The 18,641-nt window shown below is 36.6% G+C and overlaps 1 protein-coding gene across 1 annotated transcript in view; it reads left to right on the top strand.

Annotated features, from left to right (window-relative positions):
- The first annotated feature begins 1,020 nt into the window (after positions 1–1,020).
- Positions 1,021–18,641, top strand: part of LOC121329896 (ras association domain-containing protein 8-like) — a 36,681-nt gene continuing 19,060 nt past the window's right edge. Inside the window, exon 1 of the mRNA XM_041275897.1 lies at positions 1,021–1,281. The gene's annotated coding sequence lies outside the window, so the exon portion shown is untranslated. The remainder of the gene's footprint in view (positions 1,282–18,641) is intronic.

Below are 18,641 nucleotides of genomic sequence, written 5' to 3'. Positions count from 1 at the left end.
TAACACTTTAATAAAAGCTCAAACCCACACCATTAAACGTGATTTATAACTAATACAAGACAAAATGATAATAGGCTGCCTGATGTGTCCTGGATTAGTCACCCTGTGTGACACGTAGAACGCACCCCATTATTTTATTTTTATTAAAGCACATTTAAACAAATTGTTTATTAAATTTGAGAGGAAAGAATGTGCATTTTTATGGGAATCTGAAAAATTGTCACCGCTACAGGTTGTATGGTAATTTTATATTTTCAATCAGGGTACAGATTTTTATTTGAAAGCATATTGTTGTAATTGTATAGGTCCAATTTTCGTATGACTTCCTTTTACCAACGATAAAGTAATAAATAAATAAATACTGATAGAAACACAATTATGACACTTGAATTAGTATTTAGCAAATAGCTTAAAATAGGTGGCCCATAAAATAAAAAAAGGCAAGAAAAACAAGTTCTTTCCAGTTGGCCACAATCTTTGACCCTAAGGTAATCAATATTTATTTTTAAAATTGTGTAGGGTTGTTTCTGAGTGCTGTAAACCAGATGCCAGAAAGGAGACACCAATGGAAAAAGTTACTTCAGAAGCAGAAACTGTAAATTCAGTTTCCCCTCACCATAAATGGCAATGGCTTTCTAAACAATGCGCCATGGCAACAACAACAACAACATGCACAGCTGATGACCCTTGAAACCTATTTGCAAACAGAGGAGTCAGAAACATGAAGATTACCTCATTAGTAGTCAGGAAGTGCTCATTTGTCAGTTTCACCTGTGAGTTCCCAGGTCTAGATACCTTACATGAGTATTGAGATAAGAACCACAGAGGTTTTAAGAAAATAGACGTGGATAGACAGACAGACAGACAGACAGACAGACTTTGTCATTTAGACAGGCAGAAGCAAGGAATTTGTCAGTGTACAATTTCAGATTCCATTTAAGCTCGCTAAGCTACCTGAAAGGGGGGGGGGGGAGCAGTGTTAGCTCAGGAGGGCGGGGCTGAGTGAGAGAGTTGGTGAGAGATCACACTGTATTCATGTTTAGTCAGGCTGCTGTCAGCCAGAGTGAAACAACCCACTACTTCCAACATTCCTGTGAAAACTGCTGTCAGAGCGAAACAGCAGGAAGCTGATTGCTTTGTATACCGGGGCTCTCTTGCTTTGGCAGCTGTCCATATTTGAGTTTTGACCAGCTAATTTATTTGTATTTATTTATTATTCATTTTTTCCGTGGGACAAGAACGGTTTGGGAGCAAAAGAACAACTTTGGAATTTCCAAGCAGGCAAGTGAATATCTATTCCAGAGCTTCTTGAATTCACCTGATCACATATCAGTAAACCCATACCTGTAACAGGAGAGAGTGCTTCTATGCTTTCCGGCTTTGGCTGTTTGCTTTTAGTGTTTGTGTTGCTTTAAATCAGCTTGGTAGCTGCTAAGGAAGAGTTTCAGGGTTTTAAACTTTGGTACTCAGAAGTATAGTGTTCAGTAACTGGCACCAAAATGATTCAGTAGTTACTTATTAGTTCAATTATCACAGTGTTTCCTTTTATACCAGCCAAGGCATACTGTCTAACTGTCTCAAAATTATGTGTTATAATATTTTTTTTTGTTTTTTCCAAAGTGTAAATTGTATTTGTCTTCAGCTTTGGACTTGTTTTTACACAGTATGAAACTATGGATGACTCAGGGTGGCTGTCTGAATCATTTTTGGTGCTACTGTAATCATATACAGTTTAAAATCAGTAGAAATACCGTCCAAGTAATATGTTTAGGAAGCTTATTCTTGTCTGAAGCTGTCATAAAGGCAGAAGTGACTCAAGGCTTGTGGTGATCTGAAGGGTTTTGTTAAATTTACAGGGAAAACAAACAGGTACTTGTATTGAACATGCTGTTTTCTAATACAAAATCTGAATGCCTGCATGAGTAACACTTGAGTTTACACTGTGTTCAAGGTTGAAACCGTAGTTTGTACTTTTGAATTTATAATCATGAATAAATGTTTTCACAATTTTCACATGCTTTTGCCAACCAAAGAAAGTATTGTGTGTAAACTATGTGTAATGTGTCTATTATTGTCACCAGACACAAGTTCAGCTGTGAAAGTAGGACATTTAATCTTATTATACATTACTACCTCTCGTGAACTCTTGTTAATCTTGTATCAAAGTATAGAATATGGTTACAGTATTTCACCCAGAACTGTAAAACCAATAATAGAGGTACATTTAAAACTACAAAAATCAACTAAAAGCCTTACAAGTTGAAACGTTTGTCATTTAAGTTTACAAAATTTATTTTAGTTTTTCTTAATACGACAGAAGAATACGGCATAAATAAGCACACACAGTATATAACACAAAGAGATTCTCTAAAATCGGTATAATGGTGCGTGTTAAATTGTGAAATGTACACCTTCAGTTAAAGAAACTTCTGAGCCAAATGTTTTCAGCTGATTAGCACTAATCTTGCACTACCTTAACTGATATAAAAGTAATGCTAATTGTGGTCTGTGAAACTTGACAATTGTTTTTAACATACATAAAAATGATGTTTACCAGTCTGTTGTGTTGTGTTGAGTTATAATTGCTTTACTGGAACAGTGGTTGTCATTTTCAGTGCAGTTATCTTTCCTCTCTATACTGAAGAAAAAAACTGTTTGATTCTTGTTTGATTACTTGTGAAACAGTTATTCTGTAATTATGGTGGCAAGGGTTGCACAGTCATCCCTGATAACATGTTACTGATCAGCTTGAACAGCTTCCAGGGTACAATGCAGACTTATGATTCCAGCCCAGTACAGTTCCAGGTACAATTCAGGCTTATGATTCCAGCCCAGTCCAGTTCCAGGTACAGTGCAGACTTATGATTCCAGCCCAGTACAGTTCCAGGTACAATTCAGGCTTATGATTCCAGCCCAGTCCAGTTCCAGGTACAGTGCAGACTTATGATTAGCCCAGTACAGTTCCAGGGTACAGTGCAGGCTTATGATTCCAGCCCAGTCCAGTTCCAGGGTACAATACAGTCTTATGATTCCAGCCCAGTACAGTTCCAGGTACAGTGCAGGCTTATAATTCCAGCCCAGTCCAGTTCCAGGTACAATTCAGGCTTATTATTCCAGCCCAGTCCAGTTCCAGGGTACAGTGTGGGCTTATGATTCCAGCCCAGTCCAGTTCCAGGGTACAGTGTGGGCTTATGATTCCAGCCCAGTCCAGTTCCAGGGTACAGTGCGGGCTTATGATTCCAGTCCAGTCCAGTTCCAGGTACAGTGCGGTCTTATGATTCCAGCCCAGTACAGTTCCAGGTACAATGATAGCTTATGATTCCAGCCCCAGTCCAGTTCCAGGTACAGTGAAGGCTTATGATTCCAGCCCAGTACAGTTCTCGCTTTTTTAAGAAGGATATTTGCTGCTTTTAAAATATAGCTACATAAAGAGTTCGTGTTTGTTCTCTCCATATAAAGGCATTTCCATCCCCTTTAACATCAAACAGATAACGGTCAGATGTTGAGGGATTTATGCTGTTTTCTCTTTACCTAGCATATACTTTTAATTATTTGGAAGTTTGTGTTGTGGGTGTTGAGGGATTTATGCTGTTTTCCCTTTACCTAGCATATTTTTTAAATTATTTGGAGGTTTGTGTTGTGGGTTTCCAGTCTTGTTTTCCAATGTCTTTGGCAGACCAGTGTGTTTTAGAGGTTTTGTTAACCCTCATAGGAAACACCTTCCCTGAAATGCCACTGACAGTAATTGTAAACAAGACTCCAAAGCTAGATAAAAGTTATTGGCATATATAGGGTTATTGTGACATTGTGTGGATTCTGCAGATAAAGTCCAAAATGCTATTGAAACCGATCATGTTAACTTTACAATGTTGCCAATATAATACCATGAATTCCACCTGCAAGTTCCATAACAGGGAAACATGTTAACAAAATATATGTGGCTTTTTAAAGTAGCTGGACTGAGGAAAAGTCTTTCAGATGTATTTCAATGTCTTACTTGCTTGCTCAAAACTGGCATGGCCACCACAACAATTCCTCAAGATAGGGTGTAAGGGTGTATGGTTGTTTTTCCTGTTTGTTATGGCCTACCTGTCACATAGGAAAGTTTTCTCTAGGTGCAGTGTAGCGAGACAGTCTGAAGTGCTTAGGCCCTCTGCACTGTTTGTTGTTTGTCTGAAGCTAGGGAACTGTACAGGATGTTTACTCAGGCTGTATCACAGAATAATATGCTTAATATAATGTTGGTTTAAATAGCCTGCTTAAATACGAGACACTAATAAGAACAAAGAAAATCACAATTTTGATTATCTTATAAGAATGGCTTGACTAAGGAATGATCTCTCTCAACACCTGCCTGTGGTTTTATATTGGAAAATCTGTCACCTTTTTCTTGTTTTTTTTAAATTCAAAATCACTTTGGCTGATTCTTGACCCCAAGTGAAAGTTTACAGTTACATTTTCACTATAGGGCCTTATTCACAAAACTTGAAGGACTGTTTTCTTTTTGTTTTTTATTTTTTATTTAAGTTAATTAAATTAAGTTTTTTTTAGTTGAATGGTATTGACACTTGATAAATCACAAAAATTGTGCTCAGGAACCCTATTGAACATAACAAGGAGTTGTTGTTTTATACACAGGACCTTCTGTGCACGAGATGACATTAGTACACAAAATAAGATGTTCTGGGATTTTGACCAATCCTTACCAGTAATTGATTTCTCCTATTTGAGTTATTATAGCATTAATAAACATTATCTTTGGTTAAACAGCTGTTTGAGAACTGAGTATTACTTCTGTCCCATGCTTTACAATCACGTGTATAATCCCTTAATAGTTTGCAAATGCTTTTATAAAGTGTTCATGTCATAAATACTTATGAATCTTATGTTTTGTTGGCAAAATAATTGTAAAGGACAGTTGTTGTAAATATTGCTGTTAACGGTTTCAGCAAAGGTGCCTTTTCAACTGACATTTGTCTTCTTGACTTACACTGTAGTCTTATAGAATTTTGAACTGAGTGGACTCATGTACAGGGTACAAATTAATATCTTCTAACCCCTTCTAAAGACACACCTTGCAGGGCTGTATGAGGTTTTAAGATTTCTATATATTAGAATTTCAATTGTGTTTCCTGTAAACTACCTAACTTTACAATATTACCTAAAACATGTGGCCTGTATTAAATTATTATTCTAATAAATAATTAAAAACAAGTTACACATAATTTTGAGCAATGTTCAGAAAGTTAAATGACTCACTGTTTAAATTAAGTAATAGTGTGAATTTAAGTCTGTCTAGCTACATGTATTAGGCAGGTAATGGCGATAATACAAATATCGACACTGATGCAAAATGTACAGTAGTACCCCTACTGCTTTAATTGAACTAAAATATACTGATTATACACTATGGCTATTAAAACTCTGGATCTGTTTATATAATTGTTGGTGCTACTTTATGTATGTCTAAATGATTCTGATGTCCCCAGCAGTTTCTATCCACTAAATAGTTTCCAATCTTCCTTCTGTTAGTACCAGGGCAGCTGTGTTTCAGTCAGACACACTGTGGCGGCCTGTTCCACTAGGACTTCCTCGTTTTAGACACACATTCGCTCCAGTCCTATGGCTAAAGAAATTAGAGATGCATGTTGGGGACTTTTGCTTTGATACTCACAATTCCAGGCCAGTGACTGTGAAATCCAGCTTGCATCAGTTATTGGCGTGTTAAGCACCGTAGTTGTCTAAAATGTGTGAATAGACGTCACAGTTCTGGGAAAAAGTCTAGAAAAGGCTGTGATTAACCACTTATGACCTTTTCTGTTTTTTGAGGTTGAAGGAGGACAGTCCTTCTAAAGTGTGAACTTGCAATGGGTGTCTATGACAGAGGAGAGCAAAGTAAACTGCTTTAAAAACAAATGCTGTTTTCATAATACATATACATTGGATATACTTTTCACATGGATGATTTTAAACTCTATTAAGTATTCTAAAAGTCTAAATAAAACATATAAACTATTTTTGTTTGCAAACTATTTGTGAAGGGCATCACAGCAATTACTGTGGTTTTAAACTTGCTGACATCAGAGCCCTTTTCAATGTCTAATGAAAAAAACATCTTTTTTTGGATTTTGTGATTAAAGACTGATTAAAATAATAAAAAATAAATAAATGAATGGAATCGATTCTGCCTTAGTCCTGTATTTTTAAACTCCATTTGATTTGTTACTGATCATTCATTTTACAGTACGAGGGCTTAAAGAGTAAGTAGCGTAAATTCCGAAAATTATAGCGTTTCAAAGCCCTTTTCAAAATGTCTGCTCTAGTGCACTGATAGTGGAAGGATTATTGCCTACATTGTCAAGCAGGTAACACAGCAATAACGATCCATGAAGTGGTATGGAACAGAAAAGCCAGAGCACTTGTTGTTATGTTTTTTTTTCTTAAATCACTATTCCTGCAGTGATTTAGAGCACAGATCTCAAACCCCAGTGCACTAGAGCAGACATTTAAAAAAATGGCTTTGAAACATACTTTAAAGTTATAAGTGTAAAAAGTTGTTAGGATATTAACAATGAAAAGAACAATTACATGTATGTTATTTAAACAGGTGTAGCAACATGTGGAGATGTGTAACACTGTATTTTGTTTCCTACAATTACTTTATTGCAGAAGGCTATTTGAGAGAGGGCACTGTGCTTTTTTGTTTTGTTTTACTGAACCTAACAATACTGAATATTGTAACAGTTTACTGCTCTGTTTTCATATCAAGCACTTCTGAGTTTTCTGCTTTGGGCATCACATTGAAAATCGCTTTAAAAACCATGCCAGATCCCAAGTGTGCTTTGATCTTTCAAGCAGAGTGAATTAATTCAGATAAGGTCAATATCCCCGTCCGTATCCACGTTACTGTCGGCTTTGTTTGTTGATGAAACACACAGATGGTAACTTGCACACAAGCACACCCATGTGTATACATATGCAGTTATGTACTTGAGCCCTTTAACTGATGTCATGCGTTAAGCAACACATGGTGAGTCAGAGGTTGCAGGAGACTTGTAAAATACAAAGAAGGGAAATAATTCTGTGTCATCCTAAACATTATAAAAGCATTACCTAGCATTTAAACACAGCTGTAGTTAACACCTAGTCAAACTATTTATTGCTGGCATGTATTTTTTGGTATAGACAGGTGAAATAGTTATATAATATACTAATTCTCTTTTGAAAATAAGGGATGTGTCTTTAATTTGTACTATTTTCCTATATTTGCATATGTCCGGATAATGCAAACAAGCCACAGTCTATCAGTCTAGTTCGCTCCACGGTATCATACAGCACAGTGTGTGTGTGTGGTTATGGAGACTAACTTTACAGAAATAAGTTGTATGCTGATTCTAGTGATGTAGACAAATTGATGAGTGACAAACTTAACCCTTGCCAATATAGTACTTTAAACTCTGAATATAAACCTGGGCCAGAGGACAAAGTTGAAAATTAGGTAGACAGAGGGGAAGAGACATATTTTTACAAATGGAGTGGTGTGGGTATTTGGTCACCTAGTTGTTGATGCTGAATCATTGGGATCCTTAGACCCAACTTGACAACATTTTGGACACTAGGAACTGGACCAGCTTTGATCATTCTTATGTTCCTAGTTTATGAATGACGTAAATATTAAGAAGCATCTGCTACATTTTACAATACAATTTTTGTTTTCCTTGATGTATGGATGTTTGGTAAAAGTAGGCTATATTACCTCTCTGATACACCCAAGGTAAATAGTAAGATCAATGTAAAAGAGGGCATTTTGCACTAAAACCTGCCCTAAATGGTGCCTTTGTTTAAAAAAGCTTTTAGTATACATTAGGTGAACTAAAGGACAAACATACAGTGCTCTATTTATTGTAAAAAAAAAAAAAATCCTGAGAGGCAACTTTCTTCCATTTGTTACCGTGCGGGCCACTTCACCAGAAACCAGAGTCTGTCGACTGGTTTGCTTGCATTCCATTACTGTGGTTTCAGCTACAGATACACACTGTCACTCTGTCACTGAACGGTTACAACATTATTTCATAGGCTACTTATCTGAATGCTTCACTAGAAACCTCAGATTAGCTTCTTTTCTTATAATTTTACCTCAGATAGATATTAACTTGACATGTTTATTGTGGATAGGAGTTTTTACTGAAGCATGACAGAGCTGTGTGCTTCATTTTATGTGTGTATTACTGCAGGCCCCACAGGTATGAGATGAGTATTGAGAAGCACAGCGGGTTATTCAGCACAAACAGTATTTGACTTACCAAGTATGTTGTTTAGAGGCATTTACAACAGTAAAACAGTTTCTTTTGTAAAGTTGTTTTCAATGTTTATTTAGGTTTTTCAGTCATTTTGTTGAAATGTTTGTCTGTCTAATCTCAATACTGGTATATATATATATATAAACTGGCTTGAATATCTTTGCTGTGGTCATTGTTGTGTGCACTAGAACAATGAGTGCTGTTACTGCTGGGCTGATAACAGCTGCTCAGCAGGTGAAGGGGTCAGTAAACCAACCATGACTTTAATGTACTGTTCAGAGTAGAAACACTAGAAAGTGTTTACTCCAGTCTTCAATTAACTTAAAAGCCTTCAAATAGAGCCCTGCATTTTATCCTGTGTTCCCAGACTAGTACTGTAGTCAACAGATCTATATTGTCTAAAATGAACTGTACAGAGGGTTACAATTAAAACGGGGTAGTCATACATGCCAGTACTCTGTTGAAACACATTTATGTTAAAGGGTACATAAGGATCTTTTATTACATTGTGTTACATGTTTCCATGTGTTGCTAAAACTGTTTACGTAAGGTGTGTGTATTGTGTTTTTTTTTTTTTTTTTTTTTAATATTTTGACCTCACTGGTAAATCCATCTCAGTTATATATGTGAGCAGGGGGATGATGGGAAATGTAGTTCTGAGAGGTCCATGCAGATACATGTGAAGCCATCTTGAGACAGGGAATGCAATTTAAAAGAATAGACACACCTTACGTAAACAGTTGTAGCAACACATGGGAACATGTAACACAATGTAATAAAAAGGTCCTTATGTACCTTTTAAGAGTTACCGAATCATGCCAGGTGTTGCTGTGTTCACCGTGGCTCATCTATTTTGTGTCTGGATGCTCTTTTGTGCAGGTACAGTAGGCCTGGGTTGGTGCCAAGCCTGGGAGGGAACTGATAATGTGACCAAATTGTGTCTTCCAGCTGGGATATGCAAATTGGGAAAACACCTTGATAATGCACGTCATGCTGTTTCTTTTTTAGTTTAAATAGGTGTCAGGTTAGGCCACAGCTGAAGCCGATATTGTTCCACAGAGGTGGAACAAGGGATCTTCGATGAAATGAAATACAGTAAAATAAAATGCTGTGCTGTACACTATAGTAGTATTCCTCATGTACAGCCTGACATCATGTCTAGATTCCTATTTACTGTCAGTATTTTACTCATTAACATGTTTTCAAAGAGTATTTAAAGAAAATGGGATTATACAAATGATAATTTGAAACTTCTCAAACATGTTTTGAGTCTGTTTTAATTTGTAAATCCTATGTTTTTGATTCTATATTTATTGACTTATTTATCATTATTAAAATTATACCAAATTATTTAAACATATACAAGTTCAATACAAAGTCACATACAAACAGGGCTTGATGTTGCAGAAGGTTAATTCACTAACCTTTCAAAATCAAACAGGGTTCAGTGAAATTGATTTGGTGCTCCTGGACTAGTCCTCAGTGAACTCATGCCAGCACTGAGCCTGCATGCTTTGTTTTCTAAGAGCTAAAACCTTAGTGATTTTAAATGTGATAACTCAGGGCTATCAAAATCAGCTTCATACTATTAGCAAACATTGCTGCTGCAAAAAAGATGACTCTGAACTCCTGGTTTGCCTTTGGTCTTACTGTATCTCGGTTATATTTTTTTGAGCCAACCAAAGATTAATAAACCAGGTTCTGCAATAATAACAGTCTGGACCAACGACTTTTAGTAAAAACGTTTGTCATTGAATTTGCAAAGTTTATTCTAGTATTTTAAAATGTACCACTAGTGAGTGTTTAGTTGGATGACATGCTGATGTAATGTAACGTTCGTTTTTTGTTAAGCTTAACTTGGTATGTATTTGTTTTTATATTACATTTTGTTCTTTTTTATTGTTTTACCTTATCATAGTTAGATGTGTTGGTTGTTGAAAAGGATTGCAGAGCAGTAGGATTTGAAGGCTCTGGGTGGATGTTGGGGGTCAGTTAAGAAAGTGCTGGTGAAACATTCCAGTTGTTAGACTTGGGGTTTGAAGAAACACAGCTACGGCGTAGCTAGTAAGAGTAGAGGGCTGTCTATCAGAAACTGATGACTAAGAATGTACACTAATGAAAAGGCAGCGTTGGATATGGGTGTTGGGAGAGACGAAACATTATCCCTTATTGCTGTTGCCTGGTAATGGCTATTTGCAACGTAAATCAACCTGCAGTTACCGGTACTAATGGCCACACAAAGCAGGCCACAGAGCTTTTATGTAGCTTGTAGTTGTTTTTGTTGTATCGTATCTGTTGGCTAAGATCTCAGCTCTTATAAGGGTTTACTACAGTACATTTGCCCGGTAATTTGAAGTTTTCCCATAGTTATAATATGTATTTATCATAGTTTACCATGGTTTTCCATGTTTTTAATATGTTTACTTGTGTTTTCAATGTGTTCACTGGGTTTTATTACACTTTGCTGTACTTTTACTGTATTTTTATCTGGGAGAGAGATCTTTTCTATTTCATTCTACAGTACTAATGAGCACATTAATCAATTGTATACTAATTAAAATATTGAAAGTAGCCTTTTCCTTATAACCAAACTTATATTAGTTAAATGCAGGTAATGGACTACAACTGCAATATAATACACATATAAAAAGAGCCCCACACAGGACTGTTATGCAAAATGGGATCCATAAGTTTATTTGGCAGTAAGCTGTTCCAACACACATTAAATTAAAACCTACTCCAGCCCCTCTACAAACCAGCATACTGTTTAATTCAACATCCTTCATGGGTCCCAACCAAATCCTTATTGAAAGGAATGGCGTGATAACCCCTACAATCCAGAACCTGTCTATTCTGGAATCCGGCACGATTTGTAAATCTTGTTTAAACCAATGTGAATTCGACTGTCCAGTTTACCACCAAGTTTGCTGCATAAATCTGCACATGTGCTGTGGATATAGTACTGTATATATACAGTAAAATCCTTGTCTACATAATTAGGCAATTAAAAATAACACAACCCTTTACATTACAAAGCTCAAATAAAATAAAAAAAAAATTACTCACTGACATTAAGTAACTTGTTTAATTGGTACTGAAATACAGTATATGATGGCTTTCAGGTTACAGTATTTCAGTTAAGTGGTTTTTGACATGGTTGCAAGACAGGGTGTCCCAGTTTCTATGACTTTGAAAACATAACTTTTGTTAGAGACATTGTGATGATCACTGCAATTATTTGCTTCATTTCAAGCAGCTGCGTTTTTCCCCTATTAAATCTTACACCACATGTTTACACTTCCTTTTCCATTGTAATGTTTCCAACCACATCTACTGCGTGGAACATAAAAACAATAAGGAACACCTGCCATAGCATAGTTAACAGGGGGTGTAGGGCTTCTATGGGAATCTAGGAGTGCGCAAGGCATCTAGGAAGGTTACTCAGGGAAGTGAAACCCAGCTGCCCTGCCGGACAGAAACTTTATTAATCATACCACAGCTGGTCAAAACAGTGGGTTCATTGTTAGTATCAAAAGCCATTTTAACCTGTGGTATCATCCTAAGCTGCCTTAGTCTGAAGGTATATAATTACAAGTCCCAGTAGAGCCAATGTTGAATATCAGGTGTATAGTTACTGGCAGAAACAGAGTCAGTAATTGGGTAGCATCTGTTACTGAGTGTACTTATTGCAGCAGGAAATCTTTACCTGTCGTGCTGGGCAAGTTGTGTTAAACAATGTCTTCATCAAGCTTCAGCTTGGTTTCCTGCCAAAACCTTATTAATAATGTGCATGCTTTTCAAAATGAAATGGTAGCACCTGCTACCAGAGATGATTCTTAACTTATATAGACGATATAGAATAAAAGCTAACCTGTACAGCATCTATTATTTTTCAAAGCCATCCTTTAATAAGGGAGATTTTTAAGTGTGGAATGTGTTGTTTATGCTGTAGTGTAGAGAATTTTGTGGTGATGGTGCAGTGCCATTTTACCCATCTCAGACCCCTTGCTTACAAAATACCTTGATCCTTGAATAGATAATGTCCCTTCTGCAAACACAGACAATACATTTTAAGGGTCCTAGAGTGGCTCACCTGGTAAAAGCACAGCTGTGTGGTGTGCAGGATGAGTCATATAGCGCAGGTTGTGGCTTTGAGATGTAGACGGTCTTCGCTGGAGATTTTAAGCTCAGAAGCGGACACCTGCAGGCCTGGCCTTTGTCCTCCTGAGGTCAGTAGCTTGCTGGCATCCACTCTCGAGTTCCTGGGTGTAAAAGAGGAAGTTGGCTTGGTTGTGGGATTGGAGGATGCCCACTGAACCTTCAGTTCACTGTGTGGGGAACTGCTGCGGTGATGGAGAAAAGTGATTGGACATTTCAAATTGGGGAGAAAATTGAAGGTAAAATAATTGGTCACATAAAAAAAAAATAGTAAGGCACCCAAAAGTGCAGTGGAACCCAGAATGGTATCTGTTTACTTTCCATGCAGAATGACTTTGTGGTGACTACCAAGACATTGAATGTCATAGCAAATTTCTTGGTGGTCACCATTGCAGAAATGCTTTTAACAAAGCTCAAGGGCTTTTAAGCACATACTTTAAGAAACTGAACTAGTGTCAATTGAATCTATCTAGCTATTTGTAAGGCACATTTCAGTTGAATTATCAGTATTATAAAGAAAAAGGAGTGTAGTGCAGCAAAAAGAAATAGCTGAATGGTCACAGAGGTCTGGATTTTCCACTTTCCCTGATAATCCCCTTCATTTGAGTTAAATCCCAGTTTAAGGGCTACGCAATATCAACATAAATGTAATTTAGGAAAAAAAGAAAAATATGAAAGTGCAGCAATTGAACAAATCTGTAGCCATAAACCTTGCAGTTACTGTACATTGCTAAACTTGTAATTGTAGCCATGCATTTATACTACTCAGCTGGTCGCTTATAAATACTCCCTTGGTAACATTGCTACTTGATTATTCTGTATATATATAGCTATCAGTATGTTATCACTGTCAGCAACCAGACAGCGTGGAAAAGCAATAAAAAAGACAAACAGAATGCTTGGGTATATAGCAAAAAGTGTAGAGTACAAATCAAAGAAGGTTATGATGAGGTTGTATAGTGCATTTGCGAGACCGCACTTAGAGTACTGTGGGCTGAATGGCCTCCTTCAGTTTTTAAATGTTCTTTTGTAAGTACCATCTGCTGGTTATACAGAAGGCTATTGATACTGTTTTCTTTTTTTTTTTTTTTTTTAACCCAACTCTAATAAAACTAGATATTAAATCTGTGGGTAACTGTTTGGGTAATTCTTTGTGCCACAGCTTGGTGCTCTGGAGAAGTTTTAATAACGCCAGATTGGCAGCTGTACAGAGTGCAGTAACCTGTTCCTTTTAAAATTCACTTTGATTCATGTTTCTCTGTGCATGGGTGATTTAATATCCTCAGTACCTTACATCCACAATTAAAGATATGATGCCTTCAGTAACTTAATCTTAGGAGCTTAAATCTAAATCATGGCTTACTTAGGATAGAGGCTTATGAAAAGAATGGATAGAATGTGCTTTTATGTATTACTTGGTGTCTGTTTTCTACATATACAGAGGTACTTCTTTGTGCTGTTTGCGCTGCATTCATAACACATTACCAGTTACAGTATGTCCTGGTAAATGCTATAGTCTTATGCAGTGCTAATGATTTTTGAATATACAGCAAAGGCATTTTCTGAAATGTCACAGACAGACTATAAATCATTGTATAGGAGATACAAAAAGCAGGGTTAGCGATGCACCACAAGCTTTCATTGCTTTCACAACACAAAACAATACAAGTCTTTGGAAACTGCAAACTCCCAACAGGAAAACCAATGTATATGTTTTTATTTGAAAGTAAGGGGTTTCTATAGATCTGTTTGCGTAAGGGATTTCTATGGAACAAAGTTGTGCTTAAGGCTCCAGCTTTTTTAAGTGCCTCACCTGTTTTCATGTTTCATTTTAAGCAGTAAAGTCACTGTCTGTGGTGAAGAAAGACGTTTTTATATTTCTTATATATCGCCTGTAAAATATAGATAAGATTTGTTTACAATTTTGGCAAAAACAAAACAGATTTCATTTCTGTTCACTTGGGAACCTAAAATGGTTTTAAAAGCATTCCTTAAATATAATGCTGAAGTTTTCTCTACTGCTTGTTTTAAACCTCCAATAGTGTCGATAAAGTTTAGGGGGAAGCAATGCTTTTTGCAACAGGAATAGAAGTCTGCATATTAAAATAATTATAATGCATTTAAAGCTTTAGTTTTAACTCCTTATAAACAGAAAATAGGTGTTCTCAGTTTTTGACATTTTAACAATGACTGTTGTAACCTTTCATTATGAATTGTGACAACCTGTACAAGACACAGAGCATGCAAAATACAACTCTGTACTTTTACAGCTGCCAACAGCTGTTGCTTTTAAAGGAAGGAGTAAAGCAGCTAATCAGCCCAGGCATGTTATTTAAAGTGTTAAACTAACCTGAGTTTCTTTAAGACAATAACACAGAGATCGCTTTGAGCAAGATGGTGAACTGGGGGCAGGTTGTTTTGAACTGAAACTTTCAAGCCTTCTCACCAGTGTGGAATGTAAACCATGCAGCAGTGTGTCAGTCTCATAACTTATAGGATGCGTACCGGTCTTTCCCTTCTTTTGAATTTCAGGGCTGAGAATAGTAGTCTTTCTTTCATTACATGAATATGTTGTAAAACACTGTTGTTTGTATTCAATAAAAGTATAAAATGTATTTACAGTGATAACTCTCTGTTAAGTTAAAGGACCATAAAAATGAATCAGACATTAATGCTTAAATAAGACTAATGAAAAGTATTATGTTATCCTCTAAAACATATTAAGTCACATGTAAAGGGTTTAGTTTATTACAAATGTTGCTTGGTATGGCTGTAAGAAAATAAATAAAGTTGAGTCTTGCATCTAGAAGTTGCATATAAAACTTCATATTTTCTTATTATTACTTACATTTATTATTAGTGGTTAGCTATGACAAGCCACGTCATGTTGTACTCTACAGCAAGGGTTTTTAAGGTTCAACTCAAATTGAACACACAAAGGACGTTTCCCCAGTCGCTTTAGTTAACTGAAACCTTTTGCAGTAGTAGTGAAATGAATACGATGTGTGACAGTGCTGAAGCTGTAGAATCTGAAATTATTTTGTACACAGCCTGTTGAAGCGAACATTTTAGGGGCGTAACCACAACATGTATATTGGTCCTCTATCACCTGTCCCTCCTGAAATAGTTTTCTTTGTATCTCTGTTTCACTGTCATGTTAAACCTGGCTGTATATGGTGTCTCTAAACAAATATTTATTGGTTGAACAAATATTGATCCGTTCGTGGGTTCTATGTATTTGCAATGTTGGGTTCTGAGCATGCTCAGTACAGCTTTTCAAGTTAGATGTTTGAGCATGAAAGAACAATTTTGCCGCACGACAAAAGATCTAAGGCTAGGGATCTTCTTTTGTGAGGTTCTGTCCATCTCGCAAAACAATAAATATTCTGACAAAAAAGAAATTTGAATTTAATTGTTTCCTGTGAAAAAACTGAAAATACAACTGCCGGCTGCCGTCAGGTCCTCGCCAAAGGTTTATCCAAGAAAGAGTGCACTCGACTGAGCAGGATTTTGAGATCTGCTCTTACGTTTTAATTGCTGGTATCACAGCTCCTGTTCAAGCAAAAAATCAGGCTGATAATATAAATCAGGATTCACATTTGCCTATGATAGCACATTACGAGTGCGAGAAAAATAGATAATGGCTGTCTGTGGTTGTTTTTGTTGCCTGTCACCTCACTGCCAAGGCTGTTTCTGAGAATAGCAGCCCAGTACCTGCCACCTCACTGGCAAGGCAGTTTCTGAGAATAGCTGATTGGCACCTGACACCTCACTGGCAAGCTCTCTGCTGCGAGTTTGTTTGAATATTCCTTTAACTGTTGAGGACAAGTGACTCATTTAGTATTTTGATGCAATGAGTACTCAGCTTACTGGTATTTACATGTGAAGTTGTGTTTAATGTACATTAACCTAGAAGAGAGCCAAACTGAATGGAAATTTAGAGCAAGTGGTCTGCAAGGAGCCAATCATAAACACACAATTTATGTACTTTAAAGTGCAACATTTTTTATTTTTGTGTGAAACTTTTCAACCCCAATATCTGACTTCTAGAAGTCAGCAACTTCCAGCTCCAAATCTCCGATTGAGATGCCCAGAATCACCATCAAGTCTAGTGCTTCCACACAAGTTTAATGGGGACGAATCATGAACTTGAAAGTGCTGTGTCTGTGAAAGTCCACAAAACGAGACTTGAACGACATTGGCAGATCGGCAGCAGCTTGTAGCTTTTACATCTGATCTACCATGCATGAATCTTGAAACATTTATAACATCTAATGCCATGAAAAAGTAGTATTTAAAGGATTTATTGGATTCTGCCAAGTCAACACTTGAGCAGTCGTCCCACCCCCTTTAAGCTGAAAGTCAAATTTCCGGTTTTTAATAACCATGTGCAAATAATGCTTGAGGGGAAATATCGTGGCTCACATGAAGAGAAAAAACTGCCTAGAAGTAGTTGCTGTGTGCATTGAGTGGTTCAGAGTTAGGGTTATCTTCAGTTCAGATAACGAAGACGTGGAGTTCTTTTAGATGTTAATTTGTTATTTCTCGTTGTGTTTTCATACTGGACACTGCAATTTGCAGAGATTATATAAAGCCCTTTATTTCAGTGAACTGAAAAAATATATATTTATTTTTTAATGTAACGACTTTTATTTTAGTGTTTTTCACCTCCAGATGTGCTTTATATGATGCGGGTTTGCACTGGACACTGCAGCTTTAAAGTTTTAATATTTGTTTTGTAAAAAAGATTTGAAATAATAAAACAGCTTTGAATTGTGTTTTACCAGTCAATGTGTGGTTGACTGTGTGCTGTGCACTACCTTTTAATCTTAAGCATGCCTAATTGTAAATGTTATCTATCTACTTAATTTTAAAATATTCCCTCTGCAATAATGCCTGTACTTTTGTATAGTACAACTTATTTGTACAGTACAACTTTTACTTTACTAAATGAGGCCAGGAGTGTTGATAATTAATTAATTTATTATGATAATCAAATTATAACTGCAACATTGTTTAAATGGCTTTTCAAACCTATAAACCTCCTAAAATAAGATTTCCGATAACCCTAAACTACAGCACTGCACTTTACTCTAAATACCAGAGATAAGGCTGAAGAGCACAGCACTCAACCAGACAGGTTAAGCAGGGCAGTTCGGATAGCAGAGGTGTTTGGTTAGTTCAAATTTGAATCATCAGGCTTTTATTGTACCATCATAAAACTACCCATTTAAAGCCCTATTCTGAAATTCAAAGTTCAGCTCAAAATTTCGAGCTCTGCACGCGGGGGGGGGAGTGGGGGCGTGCCTCCCCTCCATGAAGTCTCAGATGATTGTCACTAAGGCCATGTGGCCACTGAATATTTGTTCATTCACAAGGTCCTGATGTATTATTCATGAGGTACTGATGTATTATTTATGCTGGTACTGACTCAGGCACACATGGGTTTACATTTAAAATAAGCAATCAGTGTCCTGGGTGCACTTCAGTATCCAGGAGTATTTGCATGTAAATTTGGTCACGACTGAACTCTCATACAATAATGGAAGATTTAAGATGGGCTGGTTGCAACGCAAACATATTGCGATTTGCATTTCTGTTGCAACAATTTGCAAAGTATACATTCTGTTGTATGAACTAAGAAGCAAAATGTTAATAAGAGAGCTGCAGTATACTAATTTTAATATGTGTTGCGTCATTTTCGTGAGATCTCTAACGTCGTGGGCCATTCTCTCGAATAAATAATGAAAGGCAGTTTAATCCCATCAGATTCTATAGTGAGTCCCTCACCTTCACTCCCAAATAAAAAGATATGTTTCTATTAAAAAAGCTTTTCATAATCATACATCAACCCCTCGCTAAACCGGTTATGTTTGTCCGACATAAGGAGGTGTCGTGTATAAAAAAATACAATAAAATCGCACACTCACACATATTTGGAGTGCTCAGTGTATTTTAAATGTATAAATCATTGCACTGAAATAACACTAATGTGTTTTCGGTAGCCTACACATTACATAATGAAAAAAATATAAATCTGTACAGCTGAAACCAGAAATGTCATCGAAATTTTTTTTCAAGGCTTGTAAGTAAACCCTGCTTTTAGGTAAAAATAGGTATTTGGGTGTTTACCTCAAAAATGCATTGAGCACCACTGTCAACACACGAGAAAATGTGAAATGC

The sequence above is a fragment of the Polyodon spathula genome, chromosome 17 (genome assembly GCF_017654505.1).
Source record: "Polyodon spathula isolate WHYD16114869_AA chromosome 17, ASM1765450v1, whole genome shotgun sequence".
NCBI classification, from domain to species: domain Eukaryota; kingdom Metazoa; phylum Chordata; class Actinopteri; order Acipenseriformes; family Polyodontidae; genus Polyodon; species Polyodon spathula.
This window is presented reverse-complemented; position numbering and strand designations above follow the sequence as displayed.